The sequence below is a fragment of the Onychomys torridus genome, chromosome 10, assembly GCF_903995425.1.
Source record: "Onychomys torridus chromosome 10, mOncTor1.1, whole genome shotgun sequence".
NCBI classification, from domain to species: Eukaryota; Metazoa; Chordata; class Mammalia; order Rodentia; family Cricetidae; genus Onychomys; species Onychomys torridus.
The window spans coordinates 16,245,359-16,268,653 of record NC_050452.1 but is presented as its reverse complement, the minus strand read 5'-3'; the positions used below and the strand labels follow the sequence as shown (position 1 = coordinate 16,268,653).

The 23,295-nt window shown below is 36.4% G+C and overlaps 1 pseudogene; it reads right to left on the bottom strand.

Moving 5' to 3' along the window:
- Positions 1-14,911: 14,911 nt before the first annotated feature.
- On the bottom strand, positions 14,912-16,099 carry LOC118592275 (annotated as a pseudogene).
- Between the last annotated feature and the right edge of the window lie 7,196 nt (positions 16,100-23,295).

The following is a 23,295-nucleotide window of genomic DNA, read 5'->3' as shown; positions in this document are numbered from 1 at the left end:
TACAGGTCATGAGCCACCCCATGGGTGCTGGGAATGAACCTAGGTCTTATGGAAGAACAGCCAGTAGTCTTAATCACTGGGCCATTGCTCCAGATCCTCTTTATTTATTTGGTGCTTCCAGTGGAAGCATGCTCTTTCTCTGGAAGAATCAGCAGCCTACATATTTTTCTTAATTCTTGTCAACACTCAACATCAATTAATCTCAGTGCTTTTGTAATCCACTAACAGCAGATAATCAGCGCTGTAGCATGATCTGATTAATCCACAGGCAACGGCTGCCGTTTTCAGAATCTTGACTCCAGGAATTGCTGGCATTTCGCCAACTTTCCTAATAGTTTTATGGTTTCAAAAACCTGAGAGCAAACAAGCTATCCTGTGAGTTTTGAATAGATAAGTGATTATGTTATATTTATTTAAAAGACTAGTGTTCAGAAGTGAAAAGTGAGGTATCAGGTTTTGAGCATCAGTGACTACATAGCCAATGCATATTTCTATGTGAAAAAAGCCAAACTGTAAAGGACACATACTTTATGTTTACTATAGATTGGTGAAAAAGGAATAGCAATAGACCTGGGTTAAAATTCTGGTGTTCTCAGAGACAGATCACCGTCGCAAATCAGTAGATAACATAGTATTTTGGTACTAGTATGAGCATTTTCTATGGTTATATAATAACCGATTCATAATTTCACATATGCCAATGTCCTTAGAACAAATTATTTTCCTAATACGCTTGTTAAAGAAAGAGTTTTAAATTATAGAATCACAGAATGGACTCCAGAGTGGAGGTGTGTCACAATCATCATATTTTCTTATAAATATGGCAAAATATGTCACTAATAAATGTAGAAGAAAAATGACTGGCCAGATGAACTAGGACACTGGGTAGACTCTATAGGCCTGAAACAAATGTGATAGAACAAATTCAATTGAAAATTCTACAAAACGACAACTTATACCAGGTGACAAAGTTGACATTAACAATGAAGGGTCATATTGTTGGTATATAGTTCTGATAGAAATAGTGAGAACACATACAGGCTCAGTGTTTAAATACAGGTAGAGCATTATAACATTCCAATAGAGAAATAGACAGCACAATACCTGAATGCCAAGTATTTAAAATTTGAAATGTCTTAGAAACTTTCACAGCTAAATGAGGCCCAGTGTAATGTGACACTATAAATAAGGTGCTTCATAAGGGGAAAACAAGAAATCCAAATAGAGTGTAGAATTTACCTAACCTTAGAAATCCACATCAAGTGGAGATTAGCAAATATAGCATTTGTGTTTGAAAAAAAAAAATGCTATTAGATTTACAGAGCTAATAATGATTCATCCAAGAGCAATTATGTGCTCTGTGCACATACATATAGGAATATCTGCATTCCAGTAATTTTCACTTACATTTTGCATTGAATTGGATTCTACATCTGTTTAATTTATTTCTATTTATATTTTTTTCCAAGATAGGATTTCTCTGAGTAGCTCCGGTTATCCTGGAACTCACTCTGTAGACAAGGCTGGCCTTGAACTTGAAGATCCAAGTGTCTCTGTCTCACGAGTGCTGAAATTAAAGCTGTACTACACCAACACTCAAGATCTATTTGTCTGTGTGTTACATGAAATCTATTTTTAAAAGATTTATTTTTTTAATTTTATGTATATGAGTGCTTTATTAACCTTATTCCAGAAGAGTGTGTTAGATCCCACTACATATGATTGTGATCCACCATGTGATTACTGGGAATTGAACTCAGGACCTCTGGAAGAGCAGCTAGTGCTCTTAAATGCTGAGCCATCTCTTCAGCCCCATAAAATATTTTAAAAATATTAATTGATTCTTTGAAAATGTTGATACATGACTCTTGATCATATCAATTGCTCACTCCCTACCTCCAATTCATTCTAGAACACTCCAATCTCAACTTGGTCCCAATTTCATGTCCTCACTGACATCTTTCTCTAACTAATACTGCCAGTTTTTAAAGCATAACACATCTATAACATCTAGATATAAGTAATGAAAGAGATTGTGTCTAGAAGACACAGTGTTCTTATCAGTATCAATTAGTTCTGGCTCTGACACTCTTGTTGCCCTCTTTCCCACAATAATCTCTGAGCATTTTGAGTAAGCAGACATACATACAAATAAATAAATAAATACGTGTCCCATGTATATGTAACCTATATGTGTAATATATATGTGTGTATATACCTCATTCATATTATATATATATATATATATATATATATATATATATATATATATATAACTTAGAAATGAATATTTTTCAGTCTTTCATTTTTTGCTCCTTCTGAGTCTCTGAGTTAATCACCATCTATTAAAAATACAAGCTTCTCTGATGATGGTTGTTGAGAAATGTCTGGATCTATGAATATAATGATGTCTTTAAGACTGGAATTAATAATATGTACTTTTAGCAGAATAATAATAGTAGGTTCTCCCTTTGTCACAGGCAATGACATAAATACACTAGATGAACAAGTCCTTGATGGGGAGCTCCACTAGGCAAAGACCATGTGTAACTGACTATGGAAACTGATTGCTTCTGTCTGTACTTTTTCTAATATGCTATCTCAATTCCTTCCTAAAATGAAGAGCAGTGGGGTTCTTTCCACAGCCCATTGGTGGTATGTTTTTCATTTTTTGAGCACACCTATTTCTGGATGGTCACAAAGATGATTTCTTCATAAGCTGTATGGTTTTTATGAATAGAAATAATAGTAGGATATTTTTCATAGCTCAGACTGACATGGGGAAATTATGATATTCTCAGTTACAAAGACATCTTTTTATACCACTAGCTGGTTTTAGACCTCAAAACAAATTCAAAGCAAACTAGTTGCCCCTACAAATGATTGCATAAGGAAAGTTTCCAAGGTGTATGTTTAACCAAAGTGAGGCACAAAGCAACTTTAGCACCAGCTTTTCACTTGCAAAAGCCTGGCTGATAACATTAAAGACATAACTACCTATACAAATTCTCTTAGCAATTGACTTTCTGCAAAATAATGCAGGACTCAAGGTTCAGGCAACTCACTGTTTATTGTTTAGTCCCTGACTAAATGCCACTCAATGCCACTCTACTCTGTGAAATGTTGGGTATTGGGTGCTTATGTGTCTCCTGATTTTGCTTTACAGATTGCATACCAGGGAACATGGCTGAGAGCCAAATATTGCCAGAGTTACAGTCAGAGTGACATTTGAAGCCTGGGAGAAGCCATGTGATTTCTTATGTGTTACCAGAATGGCTCTGTTTCTTATTGTTTACTCTAGTAATGCTATATGACCCTGAATATGTAACTCATATATTGTCTAAATTTTTCTGTTGAGAAGAAGATTTTTCAAGATGTGTAGAGCGATATGTAGCCATGTGTAAGAGAGCTACCTACATAGAGTTGTAGAGAGCTGTTTAGTGAGACAACTATGTAGAGAGCACTGTATAGAGAGAACTACTGCATAGAAGAGATCGGTGTAGAGAGACATGATGTGTAGAGAGAGCTGTGTGGAAAGAGATGTAGAAGTGTGAAAAAAATATATAGCTGAATGTAGACAGATTTTCAAAAAGGGATTTTTAAAGATGAAGTAAAAGAGAAAGTTGCAATCAGAAAGCATGTGTTTCAAACAATGACATCATGAGAAAAAATCATCCTGAGTGAGGTAACCCAGACTCAGAAGGACAAACATGATATATACTCACTCATAGGAGGATACTAGATGTAAAACAAAGATGACTAGACTGCTACACAACTCCAGGGAGGCTACCTAGAAAACGGGACCCTAGGAAAGACACAGGGATTGCCCAATGACAGAGAAATGGATGAGATCTACATGAACAACCTGGACGACAGTGGGAGTAATGAAGGGCAAGGTTTGAGGGAAAGAAAGCTTAGGGGAGCAGGAAATCCCAGCTGGATCAAAAACAGAAAGGGAGAACAAGGAATAACAGACCATGATAAATGAAAACCACATGAGAACTGAACAGGAATAGGCAGAGTGCTGGAGAGGTCCCCAGAAATCCACAATGATACATCCTCTGTAGACTGCTGGCAATGGTCGAGAAAAAGCCTGATCTGACCTAGTCTGGTGATCAGATGGCCAAACACCCTAACAGTTATGCTGGATCTCTCATCCAATAACTGATGGAAGTGGATGCAGAAATCCTCAGCCAGGCCCCAGGTGGAGCTCCAGGAGTCCAGTTGTCGAGAAAGAGGAGGGACTATAAGAGTGTGAATTGTTGAGACCAAGATTGGAGAGGCACAGGGACAAATAGCCAAACGAATGGAAACACATGAATTATGAACCAAAGGCTGTGGAGCCCCCAGTTGGATCAGGCCCTCTGGATAAGTGAGACAATTGAATAGCTTGAACTGTTTGGGAGGCATCTAGTCTGTGAGACCAGGACCTGTCCTTAGTGCATGAGTTGGCTGTTTGGAACCTTGGGCTTACACAGGGACACTTTGCTCATCCTGGAAGGAGGGGATTGGACCTGCCTGTACTGAATCCACCAGGTTTAAATGAATCCCCAGGAGTGTCTTGGCCCTGGAATAGATGGGAATGGAGGGGAGGGGCTAGGGGGAAGTTGGGGGGGGGGGTGTGAGGGGGAAGGACAGGGGAACCCATGGCTCATGTGTAAAATTAAAACACAAATATAATAAAAAAAAAGAAAGCGTATGTTTCTTTCTTATTCCCTTCAGATACAAAAAAGTCTAGCTCTTGCCACATTTGTGGGGTTTTTTTTCATACCCTGGGCTGCTGGAGGCTCTTCTTCCAGCAGTGAAATCCCTTGGTATTCACAATCTGTCTAGAAGGTTGTTGTCCCCAAAATGGAGTTGTATATGGTTTTCATTGAGTGCACTGTGCCATAAATATAATCAGCAGTTGGTAGATTACTGCCAGGATATTTGGGCCACTATTGCACCAGGAGGCATGTTTTTCTGTACCAATCATTACTGTAGCTCACCATAGTTTACATATAGATAACATTAAGAATTATTTTCTCCTCTGGTCATTTGCATAGTACTTTCTAGCACCATGAAAATCAGTCAGTAGAGATGAAGCTTCCAAATCAGAACTAGCTTGATTTTTCTACATTGTGAGAGATTCAAGTATGTGCTGTCTTTAGCAATTTGGTCTTACAGTCAAATTCTAATGGCTAACAAACAGCGATGGCAATAGTTTATGCTATTTGGGGATATTTGTGACCTCACTGACCAACAAATCCAAAAGAAGTACCCCATTCCTGGCATTGATCTCTTTCTATGCTAGCCTATAGTTTCCAGTAGGGGCATTGATGCCCTGATATAGGGAAATTCCATTTTAATTATATATATGCATTCCTACTTAATACCACTTCTAAAAAAATGTGTTTGCTTCCTATTTCTTTAGGTAAATTTTATATTATTTATTCTCAGTCTTCGATTTATTACATCTATAATAAAGCCTAGAGATTAGGAAAACACATTCTTTAGTGTCATGGGAAACTATTCAAATATCCATTAATAATAGGATACATAAAGATTTGCTCCTTTTATTGTACAGTACTAAAGACAACTTAAAATAGCAAACTACTAATAACTTGTGGATTTTGGAAGCTTTCTAGGGTCTGAAAGGCTTTACTCATTTACTTTGACATGACAGATGTTTGGAGACATAAAATATTTTATAGCATAATCTTGCTTAGAATTTTAGAGACTAAAGTATACATTTTCAGAGTTGACTACTGAACATTTTTAGTTTGACTACTTCAATTTATCTTTCAGTCAGTGATGGTGGCTTTTATCTGTAATCCAAGTACTCAGGAGGCTGAGGCAAGAACACTACTAAATTTTTAAATACAAGCCTGGCAGTGGTGGCACAGGCCTTTAATCCCAGCACTTAGGAGGCAGCAGCAGACAGATCTCTGAGTTTGAGGCCAGCCTAGTCTACAAAGCAAATCCAAGACAGGCAAAGCTACACAGAGAAGCACTGTCTAGAAAAACAAAGCAAAACAAAAAAGAGTTCTAATTCAAATATCCAAACTGGGCTTCATACTGTATACAATGTGAGTTTCAGGCCAGCAGGGGATGCATTATGAGATCCTGTTTCAAAGACATTGATGTATGCAGAGATGGAGTTTTCTGTCCCAAATACTGGTCCTGAATAAATACACAAAAGCTTATATTAATTACAAAATGTTTGGCTGATAGTTCAGGTTTAATATTAACTAGCTCTTACATTTAAATTAATCCATCTCTATTAATCTATGTATTGCCATGTGTTGATGGATTTACGTTTCTCTGACATCTTTGCTTCTCTCTTGGCTCCGCCCTTCTTCATCCTAGTCCTCAGTTTGATTGTCCTGCCTATCTTCCTGCCTGGCTACTGGCCAATCAGCATTTATTATTAATCAATGAGAATAATACATAACACAGCATAAAGAAGGATCATCCCACAGCACACTTATAATGGCCTGGCTACATGGTTCAGCAGGTTTTACAAGACTAATGACCAAAGGTCATTCCCTGGGAACTATGAAAACATGAAGGGAGAGACAGAGAGAACTGAGTATACAAATTCTCCTCTGACCTTCACATGCATACTATGACACCTACTGCAATCACACACACACACACACACACACACACACACACACACACACACACACACACTATGCACAACCATACAAACACACACTCACATAAAAGAAAATATAGTATACATATATGTGTGTGTATGTGTGTGTTTGTATATACATATTTCAGGCAATAAGGCAATGATAGATTATGCTATGATTCTAAGTAGAAACATTTTCAATAACAATTACTGGTGTGAAATGCAGTGCTTTCACATGAAAAAGTGAATCCTCACCTACCTCTGAACAGTTTACTTAACACTGTGAATCTCACACATCTAATTCTAGTAAATGTATTTAGTTACTTGGATTCATTAAGTAATTCAATATTTATATTTCACATTTTTCTAATTTTACCTGTTTTGTTATTATATAACTGATTTCACACATAGAGTCAAACTAAAATTAACATTACTTATCAATGATCAGGAAGTAGAAAGAGACAAAAATAATTAAATTTTATCCTTCTTCAGTCCAATTCTAGGACTAATTATTCAATTTAAAACACTGACTGAAAATTCATTAAACAGTGTTCCAAGCTAGAAGGCCAGCTTAGTGCTTTCACAGAAAACCATCTACACACATTTTTCTATCAAGGTTTCAAGGCTATAAATAGTGATGGTGATTTATAACATGAATCAAAACACATGGACAAAATCAGGCACTGATCACACAGCCTTTAATCCCAGCATTCAGGAGGCAGAGGCAGGTGGATCTCTGTGAGTTTGAGTTCAGCCTGGTTTATAAAGTGAGTCCAGAACAGCCAGAACTGCTACACAGAGAAACCCTATCTTTAACCCACCCCACCCCCACAAACAAACAAACAAACAAACAAAAAACCCCACCATGGACAAGAAAAAGGAGAATCCTTCTTACACCTTGAATTAACTCATACTTATATGATTTTCCTACAGGGAACTTCAAATATCAGCCTTCACTCTAAACCTAGATACCTAATTTATTAAATCAAAAAACCTTCATATATTCTATCAGGATGAGTTCATACTGAGTTGAATTTAAATATATTATACTTTTATTCAAGAGATGTCTCATTTTAAACGAAAAGGAAACAACACTTGTCATTATGGTCTTGTAATAGGTGACATGATGAAGATTGATTATCCTGCCTAAGTTCTTCACAGTGCTGAGTTTACCTAGCAATTTCTCAGTTCCTCAGACTTCCAGCTTTTGACTGTGTTTTTGGATTGTCAATAACTTTCATGCATCAGAAGCGATCCATCTCTGAGTGTTTTGAACTGTAAGATTCTCTAACTGATCATACATATGCAGCTTCCAATTCAAAGTTCCCATTATTTCATTCTGGTCTCATTTACAACCATTCATTCAGATCTTGACCTCTATGTATTCTGGACTTAACTCACGTTCTTTTTCAAGCATTGACATATTAGATGTCTAGGTTCAGTAATGAAACTGTTCCTAATTTAATGCCTTTGGTTGACCTTGTCCTCACAGCTAGCAGATACGTCATAGTCAGTCACTGGGCAACATCTTATTTTTCTAGTGTATAGGGTGTTATGGCATGTACCTCCACTGTGGTTTTAAGCTAGGCTACTTTAGCCAGGTGTAAAGGATACTAGATAATTGTTTGCTTAAGTCAAATTGCCTCATTGTAACTCTGCTCTTCACAGTTCTTCAAAGTATTCTTTACTCCTTTCATATTTTTAATCTGCCCCATCTTTATCTGGTTCAATTCACTAAGGACTAAAGTCCATTTTAGTGGCATGCAGCAAAAAAAGGGAAAAGAATATGTAAAGTTGTTTGATTAGGTGTGTGGAAGAACCATCCAAAAAACAAGACTAGTCAGAGACCTTTAACATGTAACATAAAGAACAGAGGACAGTGTTGACATATTTAATAGACTACTGTTGAAATTACGACAATATCCTTATAATTATCTTAAAGCACTAAAAAAATATAAGAAGCCCAAAAATGGGGGAAAGGAGAAGGGGTGGAAATGCATCGAGTATTCTGCTGTGCTGAAGATGTCTTTGTAGTCATAATAATCCATATAAAATTGGGAAATGACCTAAGACATTTTCTTCCTGATAATAATTCAATAATGAATTAAGACTATAACTTCAGTTCCATTCTTTGCAAATATATTTTAAAATGTATATAATAACAAGAAAGTCCACAACTGAAATTCAAGGTATTTATACATCTGTGTATTTTCAAAATTCTTCATAAGTAAACAGGTATGACAGTAACCATTTCTGATTTTAAAATATGCACAAAAAAGATAATGATAATCAAATAAAATAAATGAACCATGATTGAATGTTTGATCATAAAAATACATTCTATAAATATGAGAAGCTTTGTTAGAGGATGTTATTTAGTAAATCAAATTTTCTTGGGTATAAAAAGTATGGTGCTACATAGTTGGAGGTTTTGTTTTTAAGAATTCCTTGTAAATTATGTTTATGTCTAAACAATTCTGGCAAAGATTAGTACTTCTCTTTCTGCTCAGAAATGTTTTAAACATTGCTAAACACAAAAAAATATATTAACTCAAATAGGAAATAAGATATGTGATGCCCTCAGGTCAATCACTATAACCACATGAAAAAAAGAAACTAGTAAATATACAAAATGAAAATGAAAGTATAGAGGTATGCTAAAAGCATGAATATTACAGAAATTGAGAGGAAAATTAAGCACTGCACATGTAGTTCTGACCATGAACCTTGACAAAAATATCTATTGAAAATGTATTAATGAACAAAAGATGTGATCAAGCACTTCACGTAAAAGGAGCAAACAAATTACTAAAGGTCAAAGGTCAACAGCAGTGTTCTACGACTTGGAACTCTTTAAAACATGCATGTAAAGCATGATCCATCATCAGCCAAAACGGAAAAGAAAGATGTAGTGTTTGGAAACATTAAGCTACTTATTTTTGTTGTTTTGTTTTGGAGAAATGAGATTGAATCCTCTCTTTACTTTTTATTTTCAGAAGCAATCTCACTAAACTTGCTAGTTTAGGCATGGATTTCTTCTGTTGCCTAGGCTGGACTTAAACTTCAAACCCTACAGCCTCCACTCCCAATTTGTGGGATGACAACCCTAATTTATTCACTCTTAAGCTAAAAAATCATTGTGAGGAATAAAATGTGTATTTCAAGTTTATATACTAAACTACATTTAAATAAATGAATACATATCTTTATTTGAAATGTAAAACAGATGGTCACAAGAAACAGCCAAGCAACACAAAGAAAATAAGTGAAAATGTTAAAATTATCAAAAAAATGAATGAATCAAGTTTGAAAGTATTGGTAAATAGACAGCCTTAAAGAGAATATAAATGATTTCACAAATTATTCAGGAAGAATGATAAAATATGCATTTCTTTACAAACAAAATCTTTTGTCCAAGGTCCCCACATCACAGAGGTTTATCAGATCTTATCTTTCCAATAGTGACAAAAATTAGAAGCACTCTGGCTTTCTTTTCTTTGGTAGTTTAACCATGAATCCAAATCTTTCACGATAAGTCAAGAAAGAACATTCAAAGCATTTTTATTTAAATCATTTCTTTCTTATTAAATGTAGATTCTTTCCTCATACAATATAATCTTATTTTAGTTTCCCCCCTCTACTCCTCCTAGTCCCTTCTGACCTCCTCTACCACCAGCATCAACTTCCTTTCTGTCTCTCATTAGAATAAAACAATCTTTTGTGAAGTAACAATGAACTATAACAAAATAAAATATAAGATAAAACATAAATGATCACATGTTCCAGGAGAATTATTTGCACTGCTGCTCTGTGGTGCCAATAAAACTACCTTGAATCAAGGTTGGAGTAAGTGATTGGCTGACCCCAATTAGCTATGGAGATGTTGGAGGACTAAGGACGTCAGACAGAGAGGGACAGGAAGAGAGAAGGAGGTGCTGAGGGGGATTTCTAGGTCTTTAGGATTTGGAAAAATCATGGATGGTAGGGTCAGCAGATCACCTATCCACTGTTCCTTGGATTTATCAAGCTTTTATCTCAATTTCTGACTTCCAAGATTTTATTAATAATGGCACAATCTAGGTAAACATTACATCTGGTATCCAACACGTGGCATTATCAAACCATGCTAAGATGGTTAACCTGCCACCTCTCTGTGGCCACTCTTGTCACCTCAGCCAGCACTGTCTCCCTCCCCTCAAGCCCTCCCTGTAAATCAGGGCATTGTCCCTTGCAGTCTTTCTAAAACAGCTTCCAGCTGCTGCCTTCCCCCAGCTCCAAATGCCTCTGGGGTTAGCTGCCTGCTGCCCTCAGTTCCCATCAAGCGGGCTTTCCCTAGACACACTCCCCTGGCCACAAACCCAGGCCAACTCTGTCCCTTTGACAACTGCTCACACCTGCTCAAGCTTCAACTGATGTTGCCACTCACACACACCCTCAGCACCATAACACACACAAGCAGCTTCAGGTGCCATCAACCTGGCCAGAGTAGCACAGTGGCAGCTCCCTACAAATCTAGCACCCACTGTACTAATCTGGTTGCCTGGAAATCCATTAGTTCCCCCTGCCCCTGCACAGCTGTCATTGCCATAGTTAGTCACTGCTGTGGATGAACTGAAAAGTCATCAGATCTGTTGAGATACCTGGGAATTCTGAGAGGGGGGAATTAGGTTTTTTAAAAAGGGGGGGGAAATCTTTCCTGTGTTAAGAAATGAAAATATTAAAAATCAGGGAGATAGGACTCTGTTTAGTGCTACTATGGATGGCTTGCAAATGGAAAAAAAAATAAATGAGGGGATAAACCACTTAGCTGGGATTAACGTAATACTGATTTTAATTAACATCAGTTTAATAATTCATATTTTATCCTTAAACATGGTTTAATACTTTGCCAAATATAAAAATTTCACTTATAAGATACAAACCTTAGAAAGACTTACTATTGATAAGATGTAAGCATTAGTAAGCATTGTCTCTCCTTCTGTATTCTCCCCCCTCTGCACGGTCTCTCTCTCTCTCTCTCTCTCTCTCTCTCTCTCTCTCTCTCTCTCTCTCTCTCATCCCCTCTTTCTCCCAATAAAGGTTTAGAAAGGTTAAAAAAAGATGCAAGCATTAGCAAAACTTACTACTGATAAGATACAAGCCTTAGAAAGGCAAATTGACAATTTAAAAAATATTCACACATAGAAAGAAATTTAGAGCAGAATCTACCTCACCTTTCATGTGAAAGTGAAGAGGAGCAGCACAAGGTTATTAGAAAACCCACTTAGTTTATCGACTTACCATACAAGAATGACAACCAGGTAATAGACATCCCCTAGGCTATGCAGAAGTTGACTGGAATCCTGTAGATATTTTGAAGAGATTTAAAGAAGCAGTCATTTCATATGGTATGCATTCAACCAATGTGAAGCAGATGTTAAATTCATAACAGAATATTTCTACTAGACTGAAAAAATTTAACAACAGCAATATTGGAAGTTGTCCCTCATTTAAAATGAAAAATGTGTTGGAAAGAGGAAGCTGGGGTCATAGAATAAGGTCGTGCTAGAGATATAGAAATCTCCTAAGAGCAGCTTCTCAGTGAAGGTTAGTGTGCTGATTTGCAAAGACAGTCCAAATTTGATAGTAACAGTTTGACACTCTGTTGTATAGCAGTTTTGAATGCTTGGGACTGGGTGGAAGAATCAAGGAAGAAGACTGAGTCGTTTTCTAAAATTATACAAGGCCCGAAAGAAGCTTTCACAGATTTCTTTTACAAAGATTGATTTCAGCTTTAAAAAAGAAGGATATCAGATCCAGAAGTTAGATAAATATTAATTGAATCTTTGGCTTTTGAAAACGGTAATTCAGAATGCAAAAGGGTGATTAGGCCATTAAAAGCAACATTAGCACCCATAGATGAATATAGTTGATATTGAATCACATACTTATGATGCTGATTTGATAACAGGAGTAATTTCTAGAAATTTTAATAAAAATCAAAATGTCAGTTGTTTTACTTGTGGTTTAAAAAAAAGGTTGTGGTGATATTTTGTTTGTGATCTAACAAATAAAGCTTGCTTGAAGATCAGAGTGCAGAGCTAAGCCAGCCATAGAGGCCAGGCAGTGATGACACACGCCTTTAATCACAGCACTCAGGAGGCAGAAGCAGATGGATCTCTGTGAGATCATAGCCAACCTGGGTTATACAAGATTGATCCAGTCTAAAAGAGAAATAGGGCCAGGCAGTAGTGGCATCCACCTTTGATCCCAGCACTTATCTCACACCTTTAATCCCAGCTCTAGAGAGGTGGAGACAGGAAGTGATACTGCTGGATGGAGAGAGAAATATAAGGTAGGAGGAAACAGGAGCTCAGTCTCTTTCAGGCTGAGGATTTGGTGATTTAAGAGATGGTGGTTGTGGCTTGCTCTTTCTTCTCTCTGGTCTTTCAGCATTTACCCCAATATCTGACTCTGGGTTTTTATTGTTAAGAACAATTAGGGTATGTGCTTTATATACAAGGTCATTTGAAAAGGGATTGCTGGGCAGTGGTGGCCCATGCCTTTAGTCCCAGCACTTGGGAGGCAGAGCCAGACAGATCTTTGTGAGTTAGAGGCCAGCCTGGTCTACAGAACAAGATCCAGGAAAGGCACCAAAACTACAAAGAGGAACCCTGTCTTAAAAATCCAAAAAGAAGAAGAAGAAGGAGGAGGAGGAGGAGGAGGAGCAGGAGGAGGAGGAGGAGGAGGAGGAGGAGGAGGAGGAGGAGAAGAAGAAGAAGAAGAAGAAGAAGAAGAAGAAGAAGAAGAAGAAGAAGAAGAAGAAGAAGAAGAAGAAAAGGAAGAAAAAGAAAAGAGATTACAAAAAAGGCACATTCCTGGTAACAATATTTTTTTTCTAGAAGTAATCCAAGTTGATGGCCCCAGCCTTCTGGAGCATGCAGAAAGTGTGACTAAGGCTGGCATTAGATTGAGTGCAGATCGATGAGGGACAGGAAATGTAATCCTTTGCCATCAGAAAATACCCTGAGGGGCCTCCTGCAGGCCACACTATCTAATTTGTCTCAACCATTCCCTGTCAGCATCAGAGAAACTAATTCTTAGAGTAATTAAAAGACTTAATATCCATTGTTTAAAAAAAAACAAAAACAAAAACAAAAACAAAAAAACATGCTGCTTTGAATGTGACAAAAGAAAGAACAAGTTCTATAGCTATGACAAAAAGTCCAAGAGAGACCAGTAGGCAAGTATATTGGCAAACTACTATAAATAATCAGAGACCAAATCTAAAAATTCATATTATTGTCATTAAAATTGAGGGTTTGGTAGACAAAGATATAGATGTAACAATTATTTCACACAAACCTTGGCATCCAGATTGGCCTCTTCAGGATGTAAATTTTCAGTGTCTTTGAATTTGAACTTTATCTGAGGTAAAATACAATGCAAGATGGGTCAATTGTGTAGGGCCATAAGGACAGATAGGAAAATTAAAATAATGTTTGGCTAACATAGCAATGAATTTATAGGGACATGATTTTTGCAGCAATGGAAAGCACCCATTAACATTCCTCCAATCTCAGAAACAGACCTTAAAATAAAGAATGCTTTGGGGAGAAATATTAAAAGTTGTTATCAAGAATAATCACAGACCATTCAAGGTATACATAAATAGGGAACAACAGCTGGTTGTCTTTTAAGGATAACAATAGCCCTACCTTTAAAATGGTTAACTGACAACCTATGTGGGTAGAACAATAACTTTTGACATCAGAAAAATTACAAGCACTAAAACAACTTGTATGGAGCAGTTAGATGCTCAATATATTGAAAAATTAACCAGTCCTTGGAATTCTCTGATAGTTGTCATTAAAAAGAAGTCTGGAAAATGGAGAATGGTAACAGATTTAAGAACCATAAATGAGGTGATTCAGACAATTTTCTCTTTATAACCTGGAATTCCCTTTCCTTCTTTATTACCTAAAGGATGGTCTGTTTTAGTGATTGATTTAAAAGACTGTCTTTTTTTTTTTTACTAGAAAGATTAAATTTTGCCTTTAAAATACCTAATTATAATAATTCTCAGCCTGTTAAAAGGTATCAATGGAAAATTCTTCCACAGGGGATGTTAAGTTAAACACCCTCACTTTGTGTCAATATTTTATATAACAACCATTGGAAATAATACATAAACAAGTTTCTCAATCTATAATTTACCATTATATGAATGATAGCTTTCTCCCTCCACTGGAAAAAATTTTATTTAGACCCCACCAGCTGCACAAAGTACTTCTGGCATTAAGCATCTTCCACCTACACAATGTGATCTTTCTTGAGTAGTCCCATAAATATTTTCTTCTCCTCCATGGTCTGGAAATGACCATGGCCCTACTTGGAGGTGATATAAATGAATTTCAGGTCAATCTTCTCTAGAGTGTGTCACTTGGTCTGCATCACCAAGGACTTGCATGGAGTGAGCACTGGCTTCTTGGTTTCCACCATACAACCTTGGAGAATGACAAAGTCATTGGTCACCTCACCATAATAGACAAAATCACACAGTGGGTTGATGCTCTTGTCAGACAGGTCACAGTCAATAGATGCATTGTTCTTGATCAGCTTGCCATCCTTGATGAGGTAGCCTTGGCCAATCTTGTAAATCTTCTTGTTAATCTCTATTCAATGATGGTAGTTTTTCTGCCCAGCTTGAGCCACAGAGAAGGCCACATGGGGAAAGGTGCCAGGCTCCAATACAGTCAACCTTGAGCAACCCTCGATAGTTCTTGTGGAGGCAGTTTCTTTGTATGCCAGTGACTGGTCACCTCTTTGTAGCATTTGCCTTTTGTCACCCCGATGACATCAATCATCTCATCCTGTCCAAACACCTGGTTAACAGAAACCTGTTGATCCAACCTCTCCAGGGCGCAGTCCAGCTTCTCAGCTACAGTGCCCCCATTCACCTGGATCTCCATCAAGTGTGACTTCTTCTGGCGCGGAGGAAGCAGATGCATCTAAGTGTGAGCAATTATGCAGATTACTTGGCAGTACTTCATGCTGTTGAAGTCCTTTGCCAGCTATTTCTGGCCCATGACATTTTACTATTTCTTGCAATATTTGGTGAATGCCTTCTTCTTAGATTTGTACCAGTTCTTGTAGAAATGCCTTTTACACCCATTACTGATGTGCTCAGCAAATACTGTCTTGAAGGTCTAGAGGCCTCATGGGGTTTCAACATAATCTAAGATGCCCACAACTACCATGGGTGGTGTTTCCACAATGATTATACCCTCTAGGACTTCTTTCTTGTTCACCTTGGTTTCTGGTCTGTTAACTTTCTGAACATTATGGCTTATGTCAGCCTTGTAGCCTAGAAAGGCTGTGAGAGATGAACAGGCTTGGAAAAGTCATCCTTGAGGAAGCTCTTTGATGCCAGCTGCTGTGCTTCCAAGTCAGGAAGCTCAAGAACCCATGCCTGGGGCCAGAAAATTGCCTGTGAGTCATTTTGCTGTCACACACTGCCAATAGAGCTGAATGCTATCTTACTAGCAGATTAAGATTCAGATACCTTAGGAAAAATGATTGAAGATATAAAGAAATTTTTTCCTTGCTGAGGACTACAATATGCTCCTGTAAAAATACAAAGAAGAGTTCTATCAATTACCTAGGTTATAAGATAGGTTTACAAATTATTCAAACACAAAAAGTACAAATCAGGAGAGATCAACCACAAACTCTTAAAGATTTTCAAAAATTGCTATGAGATGTTAACTGACTATTGTCCACATTGGATTAATAACTTAAGAACTAAATAATTTATTTAAAAACTTACAAGGTGATAAGGACTTAAATAGATCTTAAAAACATATTAGCTGAGGCTGAGAGAGAAGTGGGTCTGGTAGAAGAATAATTACATGTGGACCACTTGAATGCAGAACTTGATTGGATCCTGGTCATACCACCCTCTATGAGTTTTTCTACAGAAGTTCTTATGCAGAAAGAAGGTAATATCTCAGAATGAATTTTTTACCACACAGAGTAAAAAAAAAAATTAATGATATATCTAGAAAATGTTTCCAAATTGATTCTGAAAGAAAAGTTGAGACTTTGTCAATTATCAGGATAGAGTCAGCAAAAATCATGATACCTTTTACTAATGCTGAAATTATCTCATTATGGGCAGAAAATTAACAGTGGCAAAGAGCTTCCAATAATTTTTTGGGAGATATTAGCAACAAATATCCCCAAAACAAGATACTTCAGTTTATGAAAAGAACAAATTGGATTCTTCCTCACGTCATATGGGGAACACCAATTTCTAGAGCTCCTACATTGTATACTGAAGTAAATAAATCAGAAATGACAGGTTATAAGTCAGGGAAAATAAGTAAAGTAGCTCAAAGTCCATATGATTCAGTTAAAAAGCCAGAATTTTATGCTATTCTCATGGTATTATTAGATTTTCCAGAGCCTCTTAATATAATTACTGACTTTCAATTTGCAAAGAAAAGTTGTTTTACATATTGAAACCACTGAACTTATTCCAGATAACTGAGAATTAACTTTGTTGTTTATTCATTACAAGAAACAATCCGGAATAGAAATCATCCTTTATACATAACATCTATCAGATCCTATGTGGGCCTACCAAACCCTCTAGCCCCATGAAATGGTGAAATTAATTAGCTATTCATAGGAAATGGTGCTAGAAGCCTCAGAATTTCATAAGAAACATCAAGTTAATAGCAAAGATTTGAAGAAATATTTCTCTATAACTTGGCAACAAACCAAGAAAATTATAAAAAAAAAAATGTCCTACTTGTTCTCTGTATAGCCATATTCCACTACATGCAGCAGTCAACCCAAATGGTACTTAAAGAAATGAAATTTAACAAATGGATGTGTTTCATTTTACAGAGTTTGGAAAATTAAAGAATGTGTACCATACCATAGATATTTATTCAGGATTTCAATGGGCAACTGCTTTGCATTCTGAAAAGACTGATTCTGCAATTATACATTTATTAGAAGTTATGGCAATCATGGTGTTCTTGTACAAATCAATACTGGTAATGTTCCAGTATGTCTCTTGTAGCAGGAATCTTAAAAGTTATTATTAATAAGATCAAACCTGAGGCCAGTTATTGGGGTGAATGCTGGAAGATCAGAGAGATAGAACAAGCCACAGCTTTCTCACTTCGCCAGTTCCTCAGCTGGTCTTGTTTCCTCAGACTGCAAGCCTCTGAGTCCTCATCCAGAATGGCTCTCAGCTTAACTGCTGCTAGAAACCTAAAAGCTTAACCAGCCAAATGCTTAACCAGCCAAATCCTTCTAGTTTTTGGTGCTCATGCCTTATATATCTTTCTCTTTCTGCCTTCACTCCCTGAGATTAAAGTCTCGCTTTTTGGGATTAAAGGTGTGATTCACCATGCTTGACTGTATCCTTGAATGGAAGGATTTGTGCCTTTTGAATGCTAGGATTAAAGGTGTGAGTGCCACAGACTAACCTCCATGCTTAATATTGTGGTTTTTCTGTTCTCTGACCCCAGATAAGTTTATTAGGATGAACAATATTTTGGGGAACACAATACCACCACAGTCTCTAGTAAAATGAAACAGTTTTTTTTTTTTTACATATTACAACATATAGCATATTACATGTATATTACATAATCCTATAAGACAAGCAGTTATAGAAAGATCTAATCACACTTATGGACTGTATATATATAATCATATGTCTAAATCAGGTAATTAGGAATTAAGCTTTCATGCCCCAGGTGTATTTAATAGATTATGGTCCTATAACCTCTCTAAGATCTGCTGCATATAACATTTAAAATGTTTAAGTTTTCTGCAGTGAACCAAGACCATTCCTAACAGTGACCTTTGAAGTCTCCAAAAGGATGTTGGGACCTTACAATGATGAATCCATACGGATTGTGGTAATGCCACTAAGCTGACAAACACCACCAAAAGATAAGCTCTGGATTACAAACTGCTCAGGAGAATTTCAAGTCAGTTAGCTACAATGATCCAGCATCATATACTACTTTAGCCAGAACTTCAGATACACCTTGCCCTTTCCCATTACATCAAGCCTGAACAACATTTAGCTCTCCCAGGACTTGATCTCTATCTCAATTCTTTCAGGGTCCTCTGAAGATACCATCACCCACAGACTTCAGGGATTAATTTTAAGAATACCCACATTCCTAAGAGGTGGGATGGAAAGTTTTTGGTCATTCAATGGATGTTTACCATCATTTAGAGGGTGTTTGTTAAAAATTGTTATTGGTCACAACCAGGAAGCAAACTAAGTAAAGGAGATTAGATTCAGCGATCTCATTCTGAAAAGAAACATATGAGATAGAAATTATAGAATAGAAAGATAGATGATTGAATCTATTTTCAAACTACATGTCTCAATATTGGTATGGAGTTTTGTATATTTATATAAACTTAAGATGTTTTTGTTATACTGTCTTATATGTTTTGATTTCTTTTTTAAGATATTGTACCTATGCATCTCATTTAAAAATGTAATTAGTATAAAGTTCTAGTTCTTAAAAGGTATTTAGGATAATAGAGAAGTACAGATTAGTTAGTCATCTATAAAAATCAAAGTTATATTCATGTTAGGTATGTTTTGAAGGTCAAACAGATATATTTTAAATAGAGAGATGGTCTCCAAACACTTCAGAGACCTACAGAATATGGTATTTAAAATGTTTTAATAACATAAGGTTTTTCATGACAGTGGGACAAGTCTGCTCCTGGCAGTACCAATCTACTTCAGAGAAGATAACGAGCATGGAAGTACCTCCATATGGAGTTTGCTTTCATTTGTGGCAAAGTTAGCCACTGGGCAAAGAAATTGTCCTTGCCTCAACTGCTGACAGTACACTCTCCAAATTGGACAAGCAGGACACAAAAGAAGGCAAGTGTTGAACTTTGCCAAGACAAGATAGGACAGTCCTTCAAAATTCTTGTTTCACGGAAAAGTCTTTCTAGTACTATTGCCTGAAGATGGATGCTCCATCACTGAAGAGGAACCTTGGAGTGACTGTCCTGGCAGCCAGAACTCTCTGTTCTTTCTTAGGTTTAGAAGTTTCTTGCTCTGCACTTGCTGTTTAATCATGTAATGTTGTATCTTTTGGGGGTCTCTAATGGGGATAACGATGGTATAGTTATAGTTTTCTGTAAGTTTGATAGAAAGTATATTGGGTACAAAACCTTGGACACACCAAGATAGGATAGATAAGGCATTATTTTCTTTGAATTTGCCAAATACAAGTGGACAGGACATTGTGAATATATTTCTTCCTTTATAATTGTTTTTATTGTATATTGTTTGTATATTGTAACATTGTTTTACTATGTTAGAGTTAACATCCTTTCTTTTTATTTAGACAAAAAAGGGGAAATATTCCAGAAGAATTGTTTACACTGTTACTATGCAGTGCCAATGAAGTCACCTTGAATCAAGGATGGAGTCAGCAAGTGGCTGAGTGGAATTAGCCATAGAGATGTTAGAGGACTTTGGAAGTCTGATAGAGAGGGACTAAAAAGAAAAGGATGGGCTGAGGGTATTTCTGGGGCTGTTAGACTGGGAAAAGCTGGAAAGTCAGATCAGCAGATCACCCCTCAGTTGTTCCTTTGATTTATCATGTTTTTATCTCAATTTCTGACTCCTAAGTTTTTTATTACTACTAGCACAATTTAGGTAAACATTACAAACACAACTCAGTTAAATATGCCAACCCCAAAAAGTAAATAAATGAAAGAGTCCCAAGGGTAGTCACAAAATCAGAAACCTACTCATTTACATATGCAGAAGTTCCATAAAAGTACAAATTGAAAACTGTAGTATATATGCAGAGGACCAAGTGCTGAAATGTGTAGGCCTTGTGGTTGCTCTTCAGTCTCTACAAGTTCCCATGAGGTTTGCTCAGTTGTTTTAGAGGGCACAAGGCAAATATTAACTGTAGCTTTATACAACAACATTCTGGTGACATGAAAAGTGTTCTGGTAAATTTATTAGTAGAAATTACAATGAGAATATACTCCTCATCATGATACTGTGAAGCTGATTTAGCTTTGGCTGAGCTCAGAGTTAGTGTTTACGTTGGTGAGGTGAGTAGTGTGGAAAAAGTCAATGCTCACTAAGTTCAGCAGAAATACGTATCCATACTTCTGTAGAAATAAAAATGAGTTACTATTATTAGTGTTACCATTAAAGCAAATATGTTTTTAGTGGTGAATTTCAAAAGATTTCTTTTTTGTCTAATTAGAAACAATAGATAAATGCCTAATTTTACAATAATTAAATGTTTAATAGATGTGCTAAGGAGCAACTACTATAAGAGCAAATTTTAGAAGAGAGCGTACAGACTAAACAGAAAGAAATATCTGTGGACTTTTCCTCTTTTCTGCTTTGAGGCATTTCCTCTCTTTAATTCTGAGTGTCCTCTCGCATCATCTTCTGAAAGGACCAGCTACATCCCCTGAACATGGTAGTTTCTGCCACCCACCCAGAGCTGCAGTTTGTATTCACAACATTATGTAGTTGGAGATGTTTGGTAATTGTGTATCCCATTCTGTTTTGCAATGCTTGATTCAGATAAAATATCTAGATTTCATTTATTTCAAAGACAATATTCCAAAAAGATATTTTGTCTTTGAGAAATGAGGAATTTGTCTCAGGACTGAATTGCTAGCATACCTCTGTATCCCTTCCACTTTGCTTTTATTTACTGAGCTGATGTTCACATGGAATGTAGGGTGACAGGCCTTGCTTTGAGTGGCCTGAAGTTCTTGTCTGATAACGTTTGCTTTTATTTCTTAATGACATAGTCAACAAAAATAGACTTATTCATCTACATTTCACAGAAGAGTTCTTCATTTTAAAATGTCTGAAAATTAGAGCTACATTTCCTAAGGCTTTCGGTGTCACTCTCTTTTCATAGAATACTGAAACATCCAGTCTGAAGTGATAATACCACCAGTAATGTAATATTTATAGGAAAAACTAAAATTTAGTGTTTGATTTAAAATTAACAAGTGAAGACATTAATGTTTAAAATGTGTTAATTTATAACCTTTGGTAGAATGTCTATCAACATTCTAAAATTCATTTTTATTTATTGTGATCATATTATAGGATTTTGGTTGGAACATTATCACAATTAGAAAACCTCATGTATTTTTTAATAATCCTGAAACAAATGATTCAGACTTTTATAATGCTAGACAATAGGGATTATTTCATTACTTTTAATTAAAATTAGGAATCTAAAATTTAGATGACATATCTTCCAAAATTTATTTGTAAAAAGGTTCATATTTTCTATACGGGCATTCATATCCCCTTTTTTTGTTAAAATACTAAAACAGTTAGCCTGTAAACATGTTTCAAATAATTGACTTAGAGATAAAACTGCTATGGTTGTGAGTACAACACTGAGTTTAAATGAAAAGGTGATCACAAAGATTTGTGTGTTAAATGGAAACATTTTTAGAAAACTGGCTTCATCTACAAAGCTCGATCCATCAACTTTTAGAAAGTAACCTCTTCCTAAGACTGCTGCATGCTTTCCCAGCAGATGATCCACTCTATTGTATGAATTTGCTCAGCATGAATTCTTGTAAAGCAAGCATACCAGTGTGTCTACACTCACCACTGTTGAACTGTGTTCAGATATAATTGAGAGCCTTAACATTGGCAGGATTTACCTTACTCTATGCCTTGTTGTCATGATCTTCAGGTGACGACAATACATAACCCATCTCTAGTTTAATTACATAGTTTTTGTTTGTTTGTTGTTGTTTTCTCTGTGTAGCTTTGGAGCATATCCTGGAACTCACTCTGTAGACCAGGCTATTCTGGAATTTACAGAAATCTGTCTGCCTCTGCCTCCTGAATGCTGAGATTAAAGGGTGTGCCACCACTGCCCAGCTTAATTAAATAATTTTAACTAGCTTTACAGTAGATATTACCATGCTGTTCTCAACTAGATCTAACTAAGACCAAGGTTATGCTGTCTTCTTATGTGGTCTGGTTTCAAATCAAATGGTCCCATCAACATAGTGTCCATTGGTCTTCACATCATCAGGATGATGACTATTTTCTCTTGATCTGAATAGCTTTAATATGCTTTAGAATAACTTTCTAATTTTATTTGTACTGAAGGCTATTTGTGATGATTCAAGCAGAAAGCCTGGCTTGCAAAAAGCATGTACTCAATGCAGTACCTGTGGAGTTCATCTTTCTTAAAAGCTACAGAAATATGTCTCCTACTGTGACATTTAATGCACCTAAGAGCTTCTTGGGAAATCACCCATTCATTATGCCTTTGTAATTACTGTTTTCTGTCTAAGGAATTGTAATGATCCATGAGACTCTGAATTATGAATCTAGGAGAGTTATAAGATCCTAACGTACTGCAGCTAACTCCACTACACCTGCCAGTACATGCATTTCAGGAAGCCTGTGCTGCATTATCACTTCAACCTTTTATTTTCTGTGGGTTCATCAGCATGCTGACTTACAGATCCTTACCATGAACGTCTCTGTCACCAAGTGTAGAGTATTCAGAAAAGGGAAGAAAATTGTATTCAACACTGAACAAGAGACATAATCCTTGCCCTTAACAATTTTATCTTAGGGCAGAAACAGTGCTATATAAAACATCACTTCT